At 38.5% G+C, this 25,953-nt stretch overlaps 1 protein-coding gene across 1 annotated transcript in view; it reads right to left on the bottom strand.

Moving 5' to 3' along the window:
* TRPC6 (transient receptor potential cation channel subfamily C member 6) overlaps positions 1-25,953 on the bottom strand; it is a 72,062-nt gene that overhangs the window by 26,940 nt on the left and 19,169 nt on the right. The gene's annotated exons all lie outside the window — the stretch shown is intronic.

The following is a 25,953-nucleotide window of genomic DNA, read 5'->3' as shown; positions in this document are numbered from 1 at the left end:
TCTGAGAGTGCCTTGGACTGCAAGAAGATCCAACCAGTCCATCCTCCAGGAAATAAAGCCAGACTGCTCACTTGAGGGAATGATATTAAAGGCAAAACTGAAATACTTTGGCCACATAATGAGAAGACAGGACACCCTGGAGAAGATGCTGATGCAAGGGAGAGTGGAAGGCAAAAGGAAGAGGGGCCGACCAAGGGCAAGATGGATGGATGATATTCTAGAGGTGATGGATTTGTCCCTGGGGGAGCTGGGGGTGTTGACGGCCGACAGGAAGCTCTGGCGTGGGCTGGTCCATGAAGTCACAAAGAGTCGGAAGCGACTAAACGAATAAACAACAACCAGTTGACAATTAAAAAAACCAAGTTAAGTAGAGCCTACTATTATAAAAATACAGATAATTATTAAAAATTATTATGAAAAATTATTCAAAACATTTAAAATGTAAGAGATGTGTCTTGACATCTTTTCAGAAAACCCAGAGAGTGAGGTTCAATCATAATTCCCAAGGAAGTTTGTTCCACAGTTTGAGAACGATAAAGTGGAATGCTTTTTTCTTGCATGCCTGACTTGAATAATCTTTCAAAACGGCCTTACTTCCAGATCTTAAAATCTGTCAGGTTCATGATCAGATAGACGGCCTTCTACTAGGCAAGGCCTAAATGGTTTATGTCTTTAAAGGTTTATTTTATTTAATTTTGTCCGAAAGCATTTCTAGCCTGCCCCAGTTCTGAAGGATTCCAGGAGATGAAAAGCAAAAACAGAATTTAAATCTCAATGTCCTTTAATCAATACAATAAGATAATGGATAATCAAAACTCATAATCAGGAAACACTATTTGTGGTACTCCTAATCATTTTGGGCCAAACTCTCATTGGAAAAGGATCCTTCTGACTTGCTTTCAAAACACAAGGAGGGTAGGGACTGCCCACACTTCCAGGGGGAGTGGCTTCTATAAAGTGGGGGCCATTACTGAGAAGAATATCGCAGAGCCAAGAGTCTGTTAAAGAACTGGATTCAATGGTCATCCCTAATCTATCCTACTAACTTCAGTGGCTTTCAAAGCAGATGTGGGGGGGAGAGAATATAAGAAATCAGTTGGTATTGATCATGATTTATTTGTTTGTCTGTTTATTATATTGATTTATATACAGTAGTGCTTAAGTTTGTGAACTCTCTTGAATTTTCAATATTTCTGCATAAATATGACCTAAATATGATCTGTTTTCCACACAAATCCTAAAACTAATAAATAAAGAGAACTCAATTAAACAAATGAGTCAAAAACATTATACTTCTTCATTTATTCACTGAGAAAAATAATCCAAAGCTGACCATCTTACAGCTGCAGCTCTCTTTTTTATATATTCTATCCACTCTCAAAGGCAGTGAGTGAGTGGAAAGGGATTATTGCATATGATCGGCTATTGTGGAGACCTAGATGCACACTAGACTGGCCTTCATCTAAATTAGAAGTTTGTGTAATTATTTAAATTACTTTATCCTTCATCAGAATTGTTTCTAAAATGGCTTAAAGATACATGGGAGAGAATATTAAGTAAAACAGTAATAAAGAATCATTTTAAAAACCCTAAAAATGCAACACACAAAATCCAGCTTGAAATGATAAAAGATACAAAATTGGGAGAAGGTACATGTTCCAGAATCCCAGAATGAAAAACTCTTACTTCTGAAGAAAATGGTATCTGGAAATCAGACAATCTCAACAAATGTTTGCTTTTTAAGATGAATAAGAACAGATGGAAGGAGAAGGGAGGGTATGAGCCCAAATCCAACTATAGCAATAGAAATGGTAGAGTAAATCCTTTTCCTATGCACACAGAAACCAGGCCCTCAAGGCTACCATTAAACTTTTGCAAATACAGGTAATCCTTGATTAATGACTGCCCTGTTTAGTAACCATCTGAAGTTACAACAGTGCTGAAAAAGTAACATTATGACCGGTCCTTGCACTTATGACCATTGCAGCATCCCCACAATCCCATGATTGAGATTAAGGCTCTTTGAAACTGGCAGGCATCCCATGGTCATGTGATCGCCATTTGTACACTTCACGGCTGGCTTCCAACAAACAGAGTCAACATAGAAGCCAGTAGTAAAATCACAAGTCACAGTCAGGTGATGTCTCACTTAATGACCATGGGTGATTCACTTTATGACCATGGTGGAAGTGAGCTTGTAAGCCCATCACAGTCAAATGATGTCTCACTTAATGACTGTGTTGCTTAGCAGCAGCATTGCCAGTCCCAACTGTGGTAGTTAAACGAGGACTACCTGTAATCTAGAATTTCTGTATTATTTGTCAACATCCCAAACCAGTTCAAATCAGCCATTATTTTTTTTAAAAAGAATAATCCCATTTCATAACATCATATACAAACAGAATGGTGTTTTTCTTTCCCCAAGAAGAGTCCATTCTGCACTGAGTATCTTTAAAAACTGTTTCACTGAGCTTATTTTAGTTTATTTTTCACTCCTGATGAACCAGTGCAGTCCTGACACTGCACAGCGAAATACACAAGGTAGTATCAAATGAATACTGTGGTGTTGGAGGAAAATTCTGAGAGTGCCTTGGACTGCAAGAAGATCAAACCAGTCCATCCTCCAGGAAATAAAGCCAGACTGCTCACTTGAGGGAATGATATTAAAGGCAAAACTGAAATACTTTGGCCACATAATGAGAAGACAGGACACCCTGGAGAAGATGCTGATGCTAGGGAGAGTGGAGGGCAAAAGGAAGAGGGGCCGACTAAGGGCAAGGTGGATGGATGATATTCTAGAGGTGACGGACTCCTCCCTGGGGGAGCTGGGGGTGTTGACGACCTACAGGAAGCTCTGGCGTGGGCTGGTCCATGAAGTCATGAAGAGTCTAAACTGACTGAACGAATAAACGAGAACAAAAAGTATCAAATGAAACCATCTATCTATGTTTGAAATGTCAATGATAAAATGTACTGTTTGATTAGAATAAGCTTCATGTTCTTTTAGCACACAAAAAGCATATCAGCAGCTGAGATTCTCTTAAAATGAATGTGCTTCTAAAACATGTTAACAGACAAGAGGTATATAAACAAATTCCAGCCAATAAATTTTCAAACTGTGATTTTCATTTGGAATTACAAAACTATACTTTGTTGAATTATAAAGGGATTGCTGTGTAGCGATAGAGAAAGGACTAAGTATACTAAACCACCTTATTTCAGGAGGCTCAAATGAATTGTGGTCACAGAGCAGATTCAGCTGGACAGTTTCCTATACAGTTGTGTTCTAATTTGTTCTAAATATTCTGCATTTTTTCTAAAAGCTTCCCAGTTCAGCATTATCTGTCAATGCGTAAAACTGTGCAAAAATTTATAAGTGCAATGTAATTTGCTTTCTAGAAATTATGTGTGCATTTTAATACAGGTAGTTTACTTAGAGTTGCTGCTAAGTAGTCACTAAGCAAGGACTATCTGTACACAGGCGGACACACCTAACACCAATATTCTATTCAGCTCTGTCCAATGCTCTGAAACTTTATTTATTATTTATTTAATTTTTTATCCCGCCTTTATTATTTTTATAAATAACTCCAGGCAGCGAACATACCTAATACTCCTTCCTCCTCCTATTTTCCCCACAACAGCAACCCTGTGAGGTGAATTGGGCTGAGAGAGAATAACTGACCCAAGGTCACCCAGCCGGCTTTCATGCCTAAGGTGGGACTAGAACTCACAGACTCCTGGTTTCTAGCCCAGCACCTTAACCACTAGACCAACTTTAGCATCATCATCAACAACAAAAAACTAAACAGCCTTATGCAAGGAAAATCATAGGTTTCCAGTTGCTCCTGTCAATTCCCCCATAGTGCCTTCCAGTTGTGCTGGATTTCAACTTTTAAAATTTGTGGCCAGAATTTTTTTTACCCCTCTGGCTGGGAATTCTGGCAGAATACATGTGGAAGGCACCAGGTTGGGGAAGGTCATTCTACACAATATGAAGAGCTCAGCTAGATCAAGTCAAAATTCCATCTTCTACATCCTTCTGCTTTGTATGGGAGCCATCCAGGAACTACTGGTAAATCCACAAAGCAATTGATCCCTAGCCGTACTCTGCATGCATTTGTCTAGTCCTTTTCAAAAACCACCTAAACTAGTAGCCATCAATACATCTTCTGGAAGTAAATGAAGTCTGTGCTTTATAAAGATGTGTTTTATTTTTATTTTTTATTTTATCTTATCCAAACCAGCATACTAAATTTGTAATCCAAGGTATTAAGGGGGAAAAACAATCCTGTTGCTCATTTCAGACACTGAGCTTTTTCTTTATAGAAATAGCCCTTCCTCACCACAGTCGTGTTTCTGAGTGAATGTCTTTTCTTTCCCCAGATATATGAATGGCTATCATTTGTCTGAGGAAAAGCAGAGGCAAAATGTGCTCTTTACTCATGATCTACCAGAAGCGTTATGTTGCACTGATGCTTATTTTTAAAAAACTTTTTTAATTCTCAAAACAGAACATATCAAAATATTTGTAATGGTAGAAACAAATACCAAGTAATGGAGTGTTTCCACTAAGTATTTATTGGATAGGAGATACTTAGCTTAGAATTATTCAAGTCCCTATATTGATTGTGGTTTCTATATTCGGCAGGGGGGAAAGCACAGTGCTAGCATCAGTTTGTCAAAGGATCACATACACAAATGCAAACAGCACTTCCTATTCCATTTGTCCTTCAGACAAGACAGTGACATAAACACACTGCCAAAAAGACATCAGCGCTGAAGAAATGTTGAGTGTAATCCATTTAGGGGTCTGGTAATAATGATGGTAATAATGACTTTGGCTGCTTCCAGCAGCAGTTGACTACACTGATATTATTAAGGGACAGGATAAGCACAAGTGTTTTTCAAAAGAGAGGACAGAAGATGCAGAGTAACAGGAGTCCAAGTAGCAATAGACCTGAGAAATCAGGGATAGGAAAATAACTTGGGCAACACAATTTAAGATAAGAATCTTGAGAAATGGAAGTTTAGATACAGAATGTAAAACTAAACATGATGTCAGGAGTTTCACACATTTTGTCCCACAGATAAAAACAATCCTTGGGGAGGAGGACCTATTTTGGACTGAAACTACAGAAAGAGGGCAAGAAAGCCAGTATGGTGTAGTGGTCAAGTACTGGACTATGACTGAGGAGATCCAGGTTCTAGTCCTTCCTTAGGCACAGAAGCCAGCTGGATGACCTTGGGTCACTCACCCCCTCTCAGCCCGTGAGGTTCTGCAAATAGCTGGCTGAAAAACAAACCCTCATGACATCATGGCTTGGTGTCTTTGTTGTGTGAACTGGCAACTACAAGTGGACTGTGCAACCAAGTGGGACTAACACTAAAAACAATGATGGCAGCTCCATGTTTAAGTGGAGCTCTCAGCAGCTACATTAAGCCAATTAAAAAAGGCTTCTAAGCATTATGACAGAATTCCACTGTTTTCTTGAAATAAACAACGTAAGTTATACTTTTTGTTACAGTTTAATAGACTTATTCAAATACATCTATTTTGTAAATAAGCCCTACCGATTTTGCTAAGAAGTTCCACTTATTCCAAGATTATAATAAAAACTTTAGCGGTCAGTTCTAAATGGTCTGAAATGCCTATTTATTATTTCACATGGAGTTATCACTTAAATCTATACCAAAATGTGTAGAAGAGTGGTAGTTTAATAGTATCCAACTAAAAAAAAATCCTGCAGTTTTCAGTTATGAAAATTATTGCTATCACATTAAAAACAAGCAACCAGTACCTAGAACAATACTCAGATCTAGAAACTGACATAACTTTAAGAAATGAACTTTGTAGATTAATAAGGTTGACTAAAGATCAGCACCCTTCTTTTTTCTCATTGTACTTATAGCAGCATATATAGTGACAGAATCACATGGAGATCTCCTAAGGCAATGATTCCCAACCTTTTCCTTTATATGGACCACAACATTACCACTGAAAGTTCAAAAACCATAAACTACTGTCAGCAGTGTACATGTGCCCCCTCCCAGATGTCTATGGGACATAAACATTAAGTGAAAATGTGTGTAATTTTAACAAAATAAATAAATATCATAGCTAAAATCTCAGGAAATCACTGAATCTCATGATATTTTGGTGTTTCTGTCTAAAATTTAGCAAGGCTTTAGATGAGAATCCTAAAATCCCATGAGATGTTGAATGAGATTGCGCAACACTTACAAGACTTCCTGAGATTTAATCATTAAAAAAAAAAACAATTTTGCCACCTGCATCAGTGGTCCCTTGTAGAATAGGGAAGACTACCTTGATAGAGATATGCAGAAGCTGTTGCCTAGGCAAAAAGGGATAAAACATTAGGAAAGGGCTCAGATAACATTAGGAAGGGGCTCAGACAGACACCTCCCTAATTCACAGGGGTATAAAAACAGGGAGAATGTACAACACAATCAGACTTGCAAGATTCTGTTATTAAAGCCAATCTCAATAAAAAATAGTTTTAGCCTTCCTGGGGAGCTGATTTCTTGGTATGGTCTACCTAGTGGGGCTGACATCCCTAGACCAAGACTGGAAATTACTGTCCTAAGATACTACCCCTGCTCAGAAAGAAGTTATCTTTCTGACATGGTGTTTTAGGTGATTTCATCCTGTATATGTTAGCATGCTAAAGGAAAGCAATGCTTACAAAATGTACCAATCAAATCCTTATCCTTGGCTGGGTCATCTCTTGCAGAGATGGGCAAAAGGGAAACCTGGATCTTTACACGTCAGCTGTATATACCATTCTGATACACGTTCTGGAACATATTCTCTGAGTTCAGGCTTTTCTATAAGACCTGTCTCTTTCTTTTAGCTAAATTCCAGTATTGCAAGTTCAGTAAAACAATGATATACTGATAAATAAACATAAGAAATTATATAAAAATAAACATTTTAACCAACCTTCTCCACAGTTCGTGGAACACAGAAATGCCATCTTCCCTATTTTATAGGCAGTACTGTGAGCTATTTATTTAAAAATTGTCCAGGAGTTAAATGAAAATTATTTCTTGTACTGCTTTGTTATGCACAGCTATGAAAAACTTAACAACTCTATTTGGGTGTGTCATTCTACACATTTATTTATACAAGCAGTAAAGGGAGAACTGGACACACAAGCTTTAATTCAGCGGAACTTACTTCTGGGTAGACATGCATAGGACTGTAATATTAATTTTGTTATTCCCCAAACAATGTATGCCAAGAAGTAATAATGTTGTCTCAAGCAACTTGCCACTGATTTCAGCTGCACCAAGATTTCACTCCTAGAATAGAAAAGAACTATTACACTTCCTTTAGCATCAAGTTGATGTCTACTCTAAATATTGTACCATCTTCTATAAATCAGATCACAACTTAGAACTCAAAGAAGGCACAGAGGCATAAAGTTCATTGCTATACAGGGCTTTTAATTGCTGAGATTCCCATGGTAGTATTTGTAATTATTCTTCCAAGACAGAGATCCAGGAGCAGAATATCTTGTTTGGTTTCTAGAGACTAATATCTTGCTTGATTCCAAAGGCTTGTAAAAGGTACCCATACTAAAAGACTAAAAAGATCTCTGTTGGTTATATTATATAAAAATAAAGACATATGTTATTATGAATGTCAACTTGCTTAGGTGAACATTGACAATCCAAGGCAAACAAACAAGACCTCACAGAGATTTATAACATCCACTGATGCAAAGAGATACCAGGAAAGGGGGGGGGGTGATATGGTCCTGCCGCTGCTTAGTCTTCCTTGAGAACTTTCTTACAATCTACTTTATAAAAATGCACACTAAGTGATTGCATGTAATTAACATCATATATTTGGTCATACCAGCCCACTTTTCCAGTTAAACCTTAACATTTCTAAGCTATTCATTAGTAATGCTTCATTCTTTCCTTCAGGGTTCAGCAAAGCAGGTTGGTTTATTAAAATTAAGCATAAAGCTATTAATCTATTGAGCTATTTCTTCAACTAGCCTATTATTGTCTGCCTGGACTGGCAGCCTCTCTCCATGACTTTGCTTAGCTTTTCTCAACCATCTTTAACCAGCAATGCCAAGGACTGAACCCAACAGGTTCTGAACAAAGACATGCACTTCACCATCATCCTATAGACCCTCCCATCAAGATAATTTTTAAAAGCCTAAGGAATCGTCTCTCTTGTTCATGGGAGCTACTTCTCAACAGAAAGGTAGGGCAGTAGAGCATACCTTTAGTCTCAAAATGAATGGAGTTTAGTTATTTGCAGTATGAAGACGTGAGGAGATAATCCAAGGATTAGAAACTGAAGGCAGAGCATCAATATCAACGGCTATAAAGCTGGCCTCTGAGCAGAGATATTCTTAAACATTGCTTCCGCATAGTCAGTAGCTCTTATGAAGGACCACCACAAGAGGATGTGGTATCCATCTTCCCTCCCTGGAAGACGGCAGTCCAATTAAAGGAGTGGTGAATGATGCACTATATCTGATGTTGATAAGTGTATCAACAGATGCTGCTGCCAGTGGGAATAGCAACACAATAAATACAAGATGCTAAGAGCTAAGGCAGTCCTTGGAGAACAGCAACCAATACCTGATCATGTCAGAAGAAATGCTTATCTAAGTGCATTTCGTTATGTTCAGTACCACAGGGCTAATTGGCTGCCTGATGATCTTCTATAACACACAATGCTTTTTTAAAAACAATTTATCTGTATCTACAATCTACAATTCTGCGTGGACTGCAATATTGATTCTGTATTAACAGAAGTTTTAGTACAGGAATCCTTGGATCCAGTTTTCATTTTGATTTTAAAACATTCTCAGTGAAATCAAAAGACGTACAGCATAGACTAATACAATATTTAATTGTATTCAATATTTAACACAATTTAAGATGTCAATATTCATTTTAAGGTGAGATAGTGGCTGAATCCATGCACATGCTAAACAAGAAGCATTAATATATTGGGATGCTAAATGAATGATTCCTCCAAGTTAACCACATAAGCCATATTGTGGTCTGCTTGCTTTGGCTTAGCATGCTCCGAATATTAACACTGTGGTTTGTTACCATCTGTGTGATACAGCTGTACAGCTTTTCATGTCTTACATAACTTTTTCTTCTTGGACCATTTACTCAGAATTTGTGAAGAACCAGTTTATATTTGTGCTTTGACACATTTGTTATTTTTATTTATTAATGTCTGAAAACAATTTATCTTACTAAGCTTGTTTGCTCTGCATTTAACATCTCTGAAAAATCGAACACATTATTTTGAGGAAACAAGCCATTTCTTGGGGCCCTTTCTGACATTTCTAACATAGGTAAACCAGCTATTTTCCTAACATCTATATATTGGTAATTGTTGGAAAATTACTAAGCATAATTTCAAGCACACATGCCGCTCAGTTCAGCCCACAAAATTGCAGCTGATGTTTGTTTATTAAAACATCAACAAACATCAAAAAACATTTAACTGGCAAAATGGGACAAAAGGAAGGCAAAGCAGGGAGAAAGAGACATAAACAGTTACCAGATAAAAAGGATAGAGGCTTAATATCAACACTCTACGTTATCAATATCTTTCTATATCTAAAGGCATAGAACTATCCAGACAGATTTGGAGACAATATTATGAGTAATTAGCATGGACAAACCCAAAGGGAGAGGGCTTTGATTATTCCAGTTTAATCCATTTATGTACCCCTAGCAGCAGAATAGAGATGGAACATAGGACACCAAGTGATCCCTCCTCTGTTCTGCACCATGAAGGAAGCAATTTGGTGGATGGGATGATGTATCCAACAGTAATAAAACACCTGGGTCTCTGTTGCTGCTGAGCTCCTACATCTATGGAAATCTTTGCATAAGTGGGTTTCCCTGTTATTTCTTTCTATTACAACCTAGAACCTAGTGTTTCTCAACCTTGGCTACTTTAAGATGTGTGGACTTCAACTCCCAGAATTCCCCAGCCAGCATGCTAGCTAGGGAATTCTGGGAGTTGAAATCTATTCATCTTAAAGTTGTTCAGGTTGAAAAACACTGACCTAGAGAGTAATTCTCAAGATTTTGGTTCCTTTGTTCCCAATAATTTCATGAATGAGCTCAACTTTTATAACACTTTTTTAGGCTCCCACCCTTTTAGCCTTCCAGAAGGACATCAAGACCTGGCTTTTTACCCAGGCACTAGTGCAGAGTGAGGATGTTTTGGGTGGTTCTTGGAGCATCCCAAGGGGACGACTGAGGTGCTGGGTTTGGGTTGTTTTTTTATGACTTTACATGTTATGGTTTTTATAGTTCAAAGTTTTACTGTTGTTGTGAGCTGCCTAGAGTTGTATTTTATAATGGGCAGCCATATAAATCTTACAAATAAATAAATGCCCTATGATCAGAGCATAAACATTTGCAGTTTCTTTTAAAATTGGCAAAAAATGGACACTATCTTCCGATTTGGAAGTTTAAAAATGTATTTTAATTACAGCAAACTGGAATTTCCCCCCCTCCCCCTCCGCAAATAATGTCAGGATGCAGACTGTCCCTGTGCAGATTGGTGGGTGCATTTCACTTTATGCTATTTGAAATGAGATTCCTATCTGACAATGAAGGTCAAACACTGCCGTTTATTCAAACTTAGATCCTAGAAGTATTATGCTTTATAATTTATAAAGTTTATCTGATTTCCTTGATGGAAAAGGAAGTCAAAGGTAGCAAATAAGCAGAAATGGTTTTGTACTTGGTCCATTAGCAGCCATATATGTGTTAAAAGACTATCTCTTAACAAGCTCCCTAGTGGCTGGCATCCATAGAAACAAATGGTCATTTATATTTTTTTCACTTAAAAACATTATTAATGGCACAGAAATTATTTACATAGTACCGCTATGGCGGAACTGAATGTGGAGAAAATCTACGCTAAAAGCCTTTATTTTACTGACTTTTCTTTCAAACGTTAATAAACCCAGGGAGGAATGTTGATGGATATGCCACAAAACACAATGTGAAATGCAGAATGAACTTCTATAACATCCTTATTTATGTATCTTATCATAAGTAACATTTCAGCAATTATCTAGCACTTTTAGTAAAGTTTTTTAGCTGACAGCAAAGAAAAATATAGAGATTGGCTGGGTGATTACTTACATTAGATCACTGCAAATTACTGTAATGCTTTTGTTTCTTTGATGTGGAAAAGCCCAGGAGACGTGTCACATGCATGAATGTCAGCAAAGATGTCTGACTTGTACAACATATTGCTCGGCATTAACGTGTTAAGATCTTCACTACAAATGGTGGCCCAGTCACTGAGGCCAACTAGACTATGGATTCAACTTGGGGTGTCCCAACAAGGGTACCCTTGTAATCAAGAGCCCCAAGTTCCTCAGACCAGGAACTAAGTCCAGGTGATAAAACTTACTCTTTACAGCTCTGCACTATTTACCCACTGTAGAAGTATCAATAATTCTAGAGGTTATTCAAAGTTTCAGATAGAATTACAAAGTAAGAACTACCTGAAATTATCTGAAGGATTCTTGTTCTCTTGATCCATGCTGCCTATAATGATGGAACATGTATACCTTGCCCCTGCAAAGACTGCCCACTGACATCAGCAAAAGTCTGCTTTCTGCATTTCTTGCCATCCAACCTAAGATTGTATAAGGATAGATATACAAAATATATTACATTGCTGGGTTTACTGGCATATGAACTGGAATAAAATTGGAATATTGAAACTTTTACAGAAAGATTTTGAAATTAATTATAAAGAGCCAACAACTTTTCGTGGGAAATAGATCTTGTTTTGCTTTTTATAAGACATAACAAAGATAAGCAATTTTATTATTTAAAAAACTGGATACTAGAGAGTACTAAAGATTTTAGGTAGAGAAAAGATTTACAAGCCTATAAAATGTTGCAAAACGTTGTAACAATAAAAATACTGAAGGAGACTTGTTGAAGAAATGACTGATGTAGAACAAATTTTATCTGACAAAATAGAGACATTATCAAAAGTAGATTTTCAACTGAAGAGAATGACTTAGTAAAGGATGTTTCACTGGATCTACAAAAGAAACTGGCTGAGGTTTAAAATGTAAAAGGGAAATGCAAATTATAAACCAAGAGAGTGACCTGGATTATTTCTTCCTACTGGATTTACAAAAGAGGCTTGTTAAAGCCTTGAAGATGTCTGTGCAATGGGACAAAGATGAAACGAAGTGAAATCAAATCCTACAATATTTGAATGAACTAAAGATTAAGACTGTTAGAAGTAAAAGGAAGGAATATAAAGTTGGTTATTTGATCAAGATTAAAACAAAATATGTTGTTACCTCTGGCAACACTTTATGGACTTTCTGCTGACACCAGGGCTGAAAAGATGTTTTATGGATTTGTTTATATGTAAGAAATGGGATATGGGGTGAAGAGATAAATGTTTGTAACCTTAGAAGGGGTGAAGAGTCACTAAATTTGTTTATACTTGTTGTGATGAAGGTCGGAAGTCCCTTCTTCATATATTTTTTTCTCTTTATTATATTTTACTTTTCTCTTTCTTCTCTCTCTTCATTTTCCTTGCACTTCTTACTCCTTTCTATTCTCTTTTCTTTCTTTAAGTTTAAATGTGTATTAGATTTACTGTTATAATCAAAATTCTTAATAAAATTATATATATACACACACTGACAACAAAGGCCCGCATAGTTAAAGCAATGGTGTTCCCCGTAGTAACATATGGCTGCGAGAGCTGGACCATAAGGAAGGCTGAGAGAAGGAAAACAGATGCTTTGGAACTGTGGTGCTGGAGGAAAATTCTGAGAGTGCCTTGGACTGCAAGAAGATCCAACCAGTCCATCCTCCAGGAAATAAAGCCAGACTGCTCACTTGAGGGAATGATATTCAAGGCCAAACTGAAATACTTTGGCCACATAATGAGAAGACAGGACACCCTGGAGAAGATGATGCTAGGGAGAGTGGAAGGCAAAAGGAAGAGGGGCCGACCAAGGGCAAGGTGGATGGATGACATTCTAGAGGTGACGGACTCGTCCCTGGGGGAGCTGGGGATGTTGACGACCGACAGGAAGCTTTGGCGTGGGCTGGTCCATGAAGTCACGAAGAGTCGGAAGTGACTAAACGAATAAACAACAAAACACACACACACACGTGTGTCTGTACATATATGTATATGTATATGTGTGTGTGTGTGTATACACATACATATACAGTGTGTGTGTGTGTATATGTGTGTGTATGTATGTATGTGTGTATAGGTATGTATGTATGTATATATGTCTGTATGTGTGTGTGTGTGTGTATGTATATGCATATATGAGAAAATTGATTGGGGAGGGAGAGAGGGAGAGGAAGTGGAGAACATTTTTCCGGTGATTCACTGGTATTAGCTGAGTAGTACATTAAATAACTGACTTCTGCTGAAAAGTTGATATTATTGTTTTCTTCTAAGATTGATGTGATATCAAACCATGTTTAGGGATTCTCAGGCTACAGATCAAGTGAGAAAGAATGTGCAAGTTGAGCCTCCTCATGTTTGTTCTCTTATTAACAAACCGTAGTATTGCCATTTTGTCTGTATGGTCAAACAATGGTTTGTGGTTGCCAGGCAAAGGGGAGGAAAGAACATCCTCTGGGTCTAGGCGTGACATTAAGCTTGGTGCAATGCTGGGGAGCACCTAGGAGAAAAACAAGGTTGCAAATTCTGGCATTTTGGACTTGGCAAAAATACTTAAATCCTAAGGTAGGTGGGAAGTTCTCTCTGACATTGTACAGTGTTTTGGAGGCAGTCAGAAGCAGCAAGAATCTCATGGTTTCTAAGCGCCTTCAAATCCTGCTTTAATACGTTACATAAAATCTAGCTAGCAGGGGATGACCTGAAGGTCTGCTCAATCTCGGTGAGAGCTAACAACACATTATGGGATGCCAAAATTCTTCATTATCTCCTAGCACAATACCTCCACACCCTGTATTTCAAACCTCTGTTTTCCTCTTTAAAAGTTTCACTTTCCTTTGTTTAAAATTATTGCCATTCATCTTTTTGAATGTTACGTATAGTTTGCACTGCTAGCTGCAGGAAAGATGAAAACAAGAACGAGATGAAAGGTGCAGTAAGTTAAAAAGCTCGAAAGCAAGCAAAGCTAAAGCTTTTGAAATAACTGGCCAAATACTTGGCTATGGGCCTTTGAATTCCATTTCATGCATTCCCCCATGCTTCTTAACTGTGCCAAGTGTAGGCACAAAAACCACAAGAACTTTGATTTTCTCTTCTTTCTGATATAGACCTGTATCTGTTTTGATTTTATGGAATCACAGATAGGTATTAGAACGATGCCTACATTTAGAGCGCAGAAAATACGTTGTCTGTGTGGCAAGAAAGAGAAGACCTAGCAAAGTTACCAGAGGGAACTGGCTAACTCCCAGTGAAGTAAGGAAAAGCCATAGAAGGAAATCTTTCTACAGAAACAAAGCTGGATTGTAGCAGACATGAAAGTATCTGGGATTAAATGGACTGCACTGCACCTCTGGACTATTTTACAACTGCTCAAACTGCAGAAAGTATGCAGAGAGTAAAAGCTTTAACAGGACAGATAGACACAAATGTAGAGTTAAAAAAGGGGAATAGCTTTGCATTTTGCATGACTCGAATAGGGAAAACGTACAGAAGTTGGCTTGGAGAAAAGGACCTCCAATACCACCTCCTAGCTTTTAAAAACAGATTTGTAGAGTAGTTTTGGTTTAATATTAAATGTATATATTTATTCCAGGCAATCTCTCCTTTATTTTATTGGTATCTGAATACTTTAGGCATTAGTGTTGACTCCTGGCCTGGACAAGTCCCTGCAGTTTTCTTGGCAAGATTTTGGAAGGGGTTGCCATTGCCTGCTTTCAAGGGCTGAGAGAGAGTGATGGGCTCAGGGCGCTCAGCTGGCTTCATGCCTGGGGGGACTAGAATTCATGGTCTCCTGGTTTCTAGCCTGGTGCCTTAACTACTACACCAAACTAGCTCTCTTAAGCATGCAAGACATGTGTTGTATATGCAATATACATGCATACATACATGTGTGTGTGTGTTTGTGTGTAATATTAATGAATTTGTGTGTGTGATATATATACATACATACCTCTCTCTCAGCCCAACTCACCTCACAGGGTTGTTGTTGTGAGGAAAATAGGAGAAGGAAGGAGTATTAAGTATGTTTGCCGCCTTGAGTTATTTATAAAAATAATAAAGGCGGGATAGAAAATAAATAAACTAATTAATAATAACAATAACAATAACAATAATTTTCTGGGCAACAGGTTTCCCACTGCCTTCTTTTAGAATGTGGTTTCAATTTCTCAGTGTAGCCTACAATCTTTGTATCACACTCCCAGAAGATGGTCCAGATATCCCATCTATTGATACTGTGACCCATCCTCTATTCCCATGATGAAAGAAACAAATTATTTATTTGAATTTATTACCTGCCCAATTCCAATGGACTCTGTTGGTGGATGAGGGTGATGAATCTAAACACCCAAGGTGACATTGCATTATCAACACATTTCTTGGCTTTTGCAAGCTTCCGAGCTTAACATTTTATTTACTTATATAGGTTTAATGTTAAAAAAAATGAAAACCAAGTAGAATGGCAACCATTTTGTGGGAGTGATCACAGCTTACTCTCAAAATTCCCATATATGGCCACTAATCTAAAAAGATGGGTACCTGCACAAAGTCATAATGAGAGGGTATCTTTAATTACATTAAGTCAAACAATTCAAATTAGGGTTTAACATTACAGGTGTACCAGGCCACAGCAAGGATGTGGGCGACTAAGTAGGTTTGTTTAATAAAGGACATTAGTAATGCCTGAAAGATCACACAACACTATTCACCCAAATTCATTGACTGATGATGTGCCACTATCAGTGTTGACTCTTACCCCAACACAGGTAGATCTTCTCCAGGAGGATCTGTCCCAAATCTACTGTACTTCTTCCAAGAAAACCATTGCCTGAATGATTTTGATCTTTGTAGGTACTGACACCTCCCAGCATTTGAATATCTTTTCCAAATTCACCCAAATACTCTATTATTTTCCCTTTTATACTACTTCCATAAAAATTCAGAGCACCCCCAATAGTTAATAATTTTTTACTCTTAAAAATTAATTAATTTATAAAAGAAATTAGGAGAAAAGATCCTGAAGTAATTGGTCACCCTTCCCCAACCTGTTAACTTCTGGATGTACTGTATTGGATTTTAACTATCAGAATTCCTAGCCTGTGTGATTGTAAAGATTACTGATGTAATCAATGATCATGGTGGCTGAGAATTCAGGGCACCAAGTTGAGGACAAAGCAATGTTTGTATAGGCAAATGTTGGGCAAACTTTATTTTGGATCCATGCACTGAACAGGGATCAGACTCAGTGTCCTAAATAGCCTCTTCCAACTCTACAATTCTATGAGATTTAGCCTCAAGATGGGAAACAAATGAAGCTCATTAACTGCTATGTCTTGTTTTTCTGTCGCCAGACGAATGCAGTTAATGTATTTTAAAAAGCCCAGAACTTTATAAATGTAGAGACAAAAATGAACATTATTAGGTCAAGTAATATGGTTCTAATGCACACATTACATTATAAGATAGGGCTTATTTTCAAAACAACCCAAGCAGTTTTATGCAAGTAGCATAAAAACCAATTTTTATGGGATAAATATTAGTATCATGATACAAGATTACAATGTAAAAGTTTGTTTTTATATTTCTACTCCGTAAATGCACTCTCATCATGTATAGGACTTGCAGTGTGATGACAACATTGAGAAATATTTATTTATTCATTTATTCATTCATTTCTATTTTTTATTTTCTATCCTACCTTTATCTCAACACAAGAACTTTCACCTGCCAAAATTCTCTGATCTGCATAGTGATTAAAACCATGGTAACAATGGTATAATTCTGAATGCCTAATGTTGAACTAGATAGGAGGGAAAGATTCCTATCTTGTCTCTTACAAATAGAATTTTGGTCTGGGCCAACCTAGCCAATTACAAAACAAATGCCAAGAAGAAATATCAGGATAGATATATCACAAGAAATAATTACAATGGCCTGATCCATACATCATACTAAGTTACCCTGTGGCTTGCTTGGTATTGGCTTAGTGTAATGCATGATCTTAACCTTGTGATTTGCACACCATGATTTATGATTTAGCATTACATGCTAAGTTGAGCCATTGTGGTTTCTACAACAAAACATGGTTAAATCAATCAATCAATCAATTTTATTTCAGTCATAGACCAGCATAATGGTTAAAACAAATTAGGACTTAGAGTTATGTGTAAACCATGGATGGATGGATGGATGGATGGGCAGACGGTCAGACAGACAGACAGCCCCAATCTTCCTCCAACTTGAGGTTATATAGAGACTGTATCTTTCAGAATTTCCTAATAGGATAATAGAAGTGTAAGAATTCTGAAAACTTCAGTCCAGATATATGTGGAGGATGCCAAACTGGAATGGGGATGTTGTCTGATGCATGATTTGTATGTTTTTAATTAATATGGAATACCTGCTTATGTTTTGCATACTGTAACTTCCATTGTAAATCATTTAAACACTGTTCAAATGTATATGGCCTGAAAAACCCCAGGTTACTGCGTGATGAAAAATAAGGAAGACATTATTTACTAGGTAAAACAATACAAGTTCATGATTACATCAATAAATATATTAAATATCTTTAGGATTGGTGAACAAGGATGGTAATCTGTGATTCTGGAATGCTAGTACTGCATTTAGCTTTCTACACAAAGCTGAGATTTATTTACTAAAATATAAAAAAATAAATAAGATGTTCCTTCTAAATCAGCACCTGTGCTCCCAAACTTCTTCACTAAGTTGTATCTTAGAGGGAGGAACTCACTGATTGTAACTGGTTGCTTCATAATAATAAAACAGGTAAAACTTTGCAGATCTTAACTCTGTTGTTCAAGCCACTTTGAAATGAATAGGAATTGTACATTATTATAGGCTGGACTGAAATATCAAATAGTAAAACAAATAGATATGGGCCATTCACTCTGTAATATCAGAGAAGAAGCCATACTGATCGTATTTTCTGAACAAACTAATTGCTTTTTCGGTTCAAAGCTGATTCATTATTTTAACAGTTATGAAAAAATAAAAACCAGCCATGCAAAAATATGGCTACACTTTAACAGTTGCTGCAGACAAGTTTCTCAAGTTCTGTTAGAACCCATTTATGCATTAAGCTTTCAGAGTTAAGAGTGTATTATTTAGGGAGGAGAACTCCAAATTAGTCATGTAATTGCAAAAGTCAAGTATTGCAGCATGTTTCACTTACTACTGATTTTCTTATGGTAGAATTTATAATTGAGATTTGTTTTAGAGTAGAGTTAGGAATGGTCCTCTTGCAAGATGATGCTGTCAAGGTAATGCATGCTATATGCCAGCAAATTTGGAAAACACAAGAATGGCCATCAGACTGGAAAAAATCAACTTATATCCCCATACCAAAAAAGGGAAACACTAAAGAATGTTCAAACTATCGAACAGTGGGACTCACTTCACATGCCAGTAAGGTAATGCTCAAGATCCTGCAAGGTAGACTTCAGCAATTCATAGAGCGAGAATTGCCAGATGTACAAGCTGGGTTTAGAAAAGGCAGAGGAACTACGGACCAAATTGCCAATATCCGCTGGATAATGGAAAAAGCCAGGGAGTTTCAGAAAAACATCTCTGTCTGTTTTATTGACTATTCTAAAGCCTTTGACTGTGTGGACCATAACAAATTGTGGCAAGTTCTTAGTGGCATGGGGATACCAAGTCATCTTGTCTGCCTCCTGAGGAATCTGTATAACGACCAAGTAGCAACAGTAAGAACAGATCACGGAACAACGGGCTGGTTTAAGATTGGGAAAGTCGTACGGCAGGGCTGTATACTCTCACCCTACCTATTCAACTTGTACGCAGAACACATCATGCGACAAGCTGGGCTTGAGGAATCCAAGGCTGGAGTTAAAATCGCTGGAAGAAACATTGACAATCTCAGATATGCAGATGATACCACTTTGATGGCTGAAAGTGAAGAGGAACTGAGGAGTCTTATGATGAAGGTGAAAGAAGAAAGTGCAAAAGCTGGCTTGCAGCTAAACCTCAAAAAAACCAAGATTATGGCAACCAGCTTGATTGAGAACTGGCAAATAGAGGGAGAAAATGTAGAAGCCGTGAAAGACTTCGTATTTCTAGGTGCAAAGATTACTGCAGATGCTGACTGCAGTCAGGAAATCAGAAGACGCTTCATCCTTGGGAGAAGAGCAATGACAAATCTCGATAAAATAGTTAAGAGCAGAGACATCACTCTGACAACAAAGGTCCGCATAGCTAAAGCAATGGTGTTCCCCATAGTAACATATGGCTGCGAGAGCTGGACCATAAGGAAGGCTGAGAGAAGGAAGATCGATGCTTTTGAACTGTGGTGTTGGAGGAAAATTCTGAGAGTGCCTTGGACTGCAAGAAGATCAAACCAGTCCATCCTCCAGGAAATCAAGCCAGACTGCTCACTTGAGGGAATGATATTAAAGGCAAAACTGAAATACTTTGGCCACATAATGAGAAGACAGGACACCCTGGAGAAGATGCTGATGCTAGGGAAAGTGGAAGGCAAAAGGAAGAGGGGACGACCAAGGGCAAGGTGGATGGATGACATTCTAGAGGTGGCGGACTCGTCCCTGGGGGAGCTGGGGGTGTTGACGACCGACAGGAAGCTCTGGCATGGGCTGGTCCATGAAGTCACGTAGAGTCGGAAGCAACTAAATGAATAAACAAGAACAAGGAATGGTCCCTTCTCTTGGGATTGTATATGGAGATTTCAGCTTAATCTCCATGTTGAGGAATGAAATGACTCTTTATAAAAGATTAAAATGAATAGATTGATATATTCAAACTCCTTCATTTCTTATTAATGATCTCCATACTAATGATATCCACTTTCTATTAGCCCTGTGTAACCACAGTAGTATCACTAGTAACAGAGCACTACAGGTAGTCCTCACTTAACAACCATTTGTTTAGTGATGGTTCAGACTTACAATGGTGTTGAAAAAAACAACTTATGACCAGTTCTCACACTTATGACTGTTGCAGTGTCCCCACAGTCACATGATCACAATTTGGGTGCTTGGCAACCAGTTTGCATTGATGACTGTCGCAGCATCACATGGTCCTGCGATCGCCATTTTCAACCTTCCTGGCTGGCTTCTGGCAAGCAAAATCAATGGGGAACTGTGTGATTTGCTTAGTGACCAAGTGGTGCCCTTAACGCCCACGGTGATTCACTTAATGAACGCTGCAAAAACACTGTGAAATCAGGTCAGATTCGCTTAATGATCACTTCGCTTAGCAACCGAAATTCCGGTCCCAATTGTGGTCATTAAGCAAGGATTACCTGTATAACCCACGGTGGATAGGAATCTTGGAGAACTGGAAAGGCTGCTAAAGCTTCTTTCCCTGATCTATCTATTGGTTTCAGTAGTATAGCAAGGTAATTTTAGACTGTAAATATAATGATCTTAGGGAACCTCTTTTTAAATGGCAATGAAACTGTATTTCTCTTCAGATTGCAATAAGCCAGCCTTATTCCATGAAGAAAATACTTCACTCTTTCTAACCCTGGATTTCTGCCTCAAAGATCTGCTCTAACAGTACCACTAGTTGGCAGTTATGGAGATACGATATGAAGCTGCCTTATGGTGAAACAACTATCCATATGTCTAGACCAGTACTTCCCACTGTAAGAGGTGGGCTCTCAGGCAGTATTATGCAAACAACCTGATGCAGACATCTCCATTATCAGTGAACAGAGAACACCTTGTACACCATAAGGCTGTGAGACAAAGGTCAGAAAATCTGCAAAAGTACATCGGTATATGGAGTCTAAATTGAAAATTAAGTGCACTTGCTGAAAATCTTATAGCAATACTCTTTTTCATTCTAATAAAGCCTGCTAAAAGAATGCTGTGAGATTTGTGCTTAGGAAGAAAAAAATATCAGTCTCAGTTCAGGAAGCTACCCCAAGACCTGAAACCTACTCTGTCTCCCAGCTGGTCACCAAGCATTAAGGTAGCAGTCTTCACCTAGAGATATTACAAAGTGGACCTCTAATCTTCTGTATGGAAAACATGACCTCTGTCACTGTCCCCCCCAAACTACAGACATCACACTACACATAAGAGGATACTGGGGAAGAGAGAATAGGTTTAACAGTGCTAAGCATAGCTATGCATGTATACAAAACTGCACATGGTGTGTGGGATGAATGGGATTCCAGCTGCATTAATCTCTGGGTACATTCAAGCAAGCCATTGGCTTTAAGCCTCAGTCCCAGCTGTACAATGAGAATAATATCACACATACCCAATGGGATTGTAAGAATGAATAACCTACATAACAGCTTCCTACATGCTGGGGAGAATTTAAGTGTGATTCGTACATTTGAAACATATTATGTAAGTATGCAAAATATTTATCACCATTACTATAATGATCATCTGGAAAGATACAAAAAAAACCCAAAAGAACCAAGTATATATCTCTTTGTAAATAACACTAGAATAAACAAACATAAAAAGTAACGGTTACCTGAAAAATTATGGTAACTATTTCGTTTAAAGGCATTAATTCCATTAATGTAAAGAAGAGGAGTGTACAGGTCCTTTATTAAATTTAACAACCTCATTAGTTCAGTAATAAAGATAACAACTGGAACAATCCATTCAAGGTATTTAAAAATCAATCATTCACTATAACATTTTAACTACCACTTTCCTCAGTGGATGTAGATATTTTTTAAACAGATATTTAAGCCATTCCCTACTGAAGCTAATTATTGACTATTCTAAAGCCTTTGACTGTGTGGACCATAACAAATTGTGGCAAGTTCTTAGCGGTATGGGGATACCAAGTCATCTTGTCTGCCTCCTGAAGAATCTGTATAACGACCAAGTAGCAATGGGGACGCGGTGGCGCTGCGGGTTAAACCGCTGAGCTGCCGATCGGAAGGTCGGCGGTTCGAAACCGCGCGGCGGGGTGAGCTCCCGTTGCTCGTCCCAGCTCCTGCTCACCAAGCAGTTCGAAAACATGCAAATGTGAGTAGATGAATTGGTACCGCTTCGGCGGGAAGGTAACGGCGTTCCGAGTCGTCATGCTGGCCACATGACCCGGAAGTGTCCCTAGGGACAACGCCGACTCCAAGGCTTAGAAACGGAGATGAGCACCGCCCCCTAGAGTCGGATTCGACTGGACTTTACGTCAAGGGAAACCTTTACCTTTTTAGCAATGGTAAGAACAGATCACGGAACAATGGACTAGTTTAAGATTGGGAAAGTCGTATGGCAGGGCCGTATACTCTCACCCTACCTATTCAACTTGTATGCAGAACACATCATGCAACATGCTGGGCTTGAGGAATCCAAGGCTGGAGTTAAAATCGCTGGAAGAAACATTGACAATCTCAGATATGCAGATGATACCACTTTGATGGCTGAAAGTGAAGAGGAACTGAGGAGCCTTATGATGAAGGTGAAAGAAGAAAGTGGAAAAGCTGGCTTGCAGCTAAACCTCAAAAAAACCAAGATTATGGCAACCAGCTTGATTGATAACTGGCAAATAGAGGGAGAAAATGTAGAAGCAGTGAAAGACTTTGTATTTCTAGGTGCAAAGATTACTGCAGATGCTGACTGCAGTCAGGAAATCAGAAGACGCTTAATCCTTGGGCGAAGAGCAATGACAAATCTCGATAAAATAGTTAAGAGCAGAGACATCACACTGACAACAAAGGTCCGCATAGCTAAAGCAATGGTGTTCCCCGTAGTAACATATGGCTGCGAGAGCTGGACCATAAGGAAGGCTGAGAGAAGGAAGATCGATGCTTTTGAACTGTGGTGTTGGAGGAAAATTCTGAGAGTGCCTTGGACTGCAAGAAGATCAAACCAGTCCATCCTCCAGGAAATCAAGCCAGACTGCTCAGTTGAGGGAATGATATTAAAGGCAAAACTGAAATACTTTGGCCACATAATGAGAAGACAGGACACCCTGGAGAAGATGCTGATGCTAGGGAGAGTGGAGGGCAAAAGGAAGAGGGGACGACCAAGGGCAAGATGGATGGATGATATTCTAGAGGTGGTGGACTCGTCCCTGGGGGAGCTGGGGGTGTTGACGACTGACAGGAAGCTCTGGCGTGGGCTGGTCCATGAAGTCACAAAGAGTCGGAAGCGACTAAACAAATAAACAACAAACTGAAGCTAAACCATAGTTTCGGTTACTAAGGAAGCATCTCATGGTAGACAACCAGTAACCAGTGTTCCATGAGAACACCAGCAATTTACACGAGGAAAAAAATTATTTGGGAGCATATGTTTAAATCGTTGGCAGATGATTTTCATCCATGAAATAAATGCTAAATAGTTTGTATCTTTGCATTATGTTTATAAAGACATTTTTATCACTTTTACTCTCAACATTTTTTTAAAATCCCACCAGTGTTATTGTGAAAAGTGGAAGCCAAGATGTTTAAATGAAGTCTTACACTGTCATTATTTGAAGCCAAAATGAAAAAGTCATGGTGGTAGGCGCACCAATCATGACATTTTTCTATAAAATAATAAGCTAACTTGTGTTTTCATTGGAAAATTGCAATGGGGTGTGACATATAATATATGATATACCCCATTTTGTTACACGTATTAATTTATATCAAGTTCAGATGGTGTAATGGAACTGCATACAGTACTTAAATTCTTCCAGTGAAATAAAAGGAATTGTAAACATTGTTTTTAAAAACCTAAGCAGGACCGTATCTTGTATTACTTGTTTCTTATTGCAGTAAATATCCAGGACTTCTCATGTTATTAAGTATGCTGTGCCCAGAAAACTGTGAGAGGCATCCTCTGAGTTTCTCATATTCTAATCAGCAGTTTAAGAAAATAATATAAAAACTGCCATGCTGGGTCAAATCAAAAACCTATCTAGTTCAACATTTCCCTCCAAAATGGCCAGCCAGAGTTCATGAACATGGGAAGGAAGAGGAATTATCCTTGAGTTAAAGGGAGGAAGGGAGAAGCACATTCAGACTTGCAAAATCTGTTCCTATAACTGTTACAATACAAGTAATATTGACCTATATTGCATTAGTATCTTACTCTGGTCTAACTGGTAGGGCTGACATCACTCTTGCAGGTCTAAATATGCTTGCCCCTCCCTCCCTTCATCTCTGTGTGAACTAGGGAGGGGCTCATCTGAGATGTTTTCTCAAGTTACTTCCTTGACCTGGGCTCAGGCCCCTTTTATCTGACCATTGCCTTGGTAGCCATTCTTCCTCCTGTCCTTCAAGGCCATTCCTTCTGCCCACTACAGCAGCCCATTTCAGACTTTTCAACTTAGGCACTCCAACATTTAAGTCTGTAGCCTTTTAAACCAGCAGATTCATAAGATTTTTTAAAACGTAATAAGAAAGAGGTAAGAAGTTATGTCACCTTTACGGATGCTCAGGAGGTAGGAAGAATACATCAAAATGGCCCTTCATATACGTGTCACAAGCACTGTAAATTAAGTGTCAGAGAAACCTAAAATTTGTTTTACTTTAGATTAGCTTGCTTGCTTTTCATGTGTTGATAATGGCAACTGGGACCAGAATTTCCATAGCTAAGCAATGCAGCCATAAAGTGCAATATCACGTGACCACGTGGTTTAGGGATGCAAGTTCCAGCACTTCCGGTTGCCATTGTTAAGCGAATCCTGCACTGTCATTAAGCCAATGACATCACATGTCGGCCATTTGTGACCTCCTGCCAGCTTCCCCACTGACTTTGCTTGTAGGAAGCCAGCAAAGAAGGTCGCACATGGCAACCACATGACGCTGCAACACTGTAATCATGAGCTGAATGCCCGAATCATGATCATGTGACTGCAGGGATACTGCGATGGCTGGAACTTTGAGGACTGGTCATAAGTACCACTCGTTCAGCACCACACAAGTTCGAACAGTCGCTGAACAAGTGGTTGTTAAGCAAAGGCCACCTGTAAAATGCTAAATGTTCTATACCCACTGTACCATGAACCTTTATTATAACTTTTTGATTACATGCCATTAAGATTCTGCATCTATAAAATTACAAGTCATATCTTTCTTTCACTCTGAAGATAATTTGATAGGAATATAATCCTTACCAACAGTTAATCATTGCCTCTGATGTCCAGGCTTTGGACAAATGGAAGGAAAAACTATTTTATTTTAGTTGTTCTTCTTTACTATAGACATTCTTTAAGAAGACATAAGAATGTAAGAATTCTGTCTGATCAGACAAAAGATCCAGCTAACCCAGTATATCGTTTCCAAACCAGATGCCACTAGGAGTCGGATAGGTAAAGGTAAAGGTTTCCCTTGACGTAAAGTCCAGTCGTGTCCGACCCTAGGGGGCGGTGCTCATCTCCGTTTCTAAGCCTTGGAGCCGGCGTTGTCATAGACACTTCCGGGTCATGTGGCCGGCATGACGACACAGAATGCCGTTACCTTCCCGCCGAAGCGGTACCTATTGATCTACTCACATTTGCATGTCGTGTTCTCCAGCAACTGATATTCAGCGGCATATAGTGCTTCTGATATTGGAGCTAATGTGTGTCATCTCAACTATCCTCTTACCTTGTTTACTCACCTTCCCACTTGTCACATCTACAGAGTATTTGGAATATCTCTGTTCAAACCATCTGGCTCATTGCTATAAGCATTCCTCCTCCTCCTCAGGTTTATTTCTTTAGTATCTTGCTCTAATTATATGTAATTTTTTTCACCTCTAGCATATCTATCTTCTTTCCATCCCACTTTATCTCAC

This window comes from Candoia aspera, chromosome 5 (genome assembly GCF_035149785.1).
Source record: "Candoia aspera isolate rCanAsp1 chromosome 5, rCanAsp1.hap2, whole genome shotgun sequence".
NCBI classification, from domain to species: Eukaryota; Metazoa; Chordata; class Lepidosauria; order Squamata; family Boidae; genus Candoia; species Candoia aspera.
This window is presented reverse-complemented; position numbering and strand designations above follow the sequence as displayed.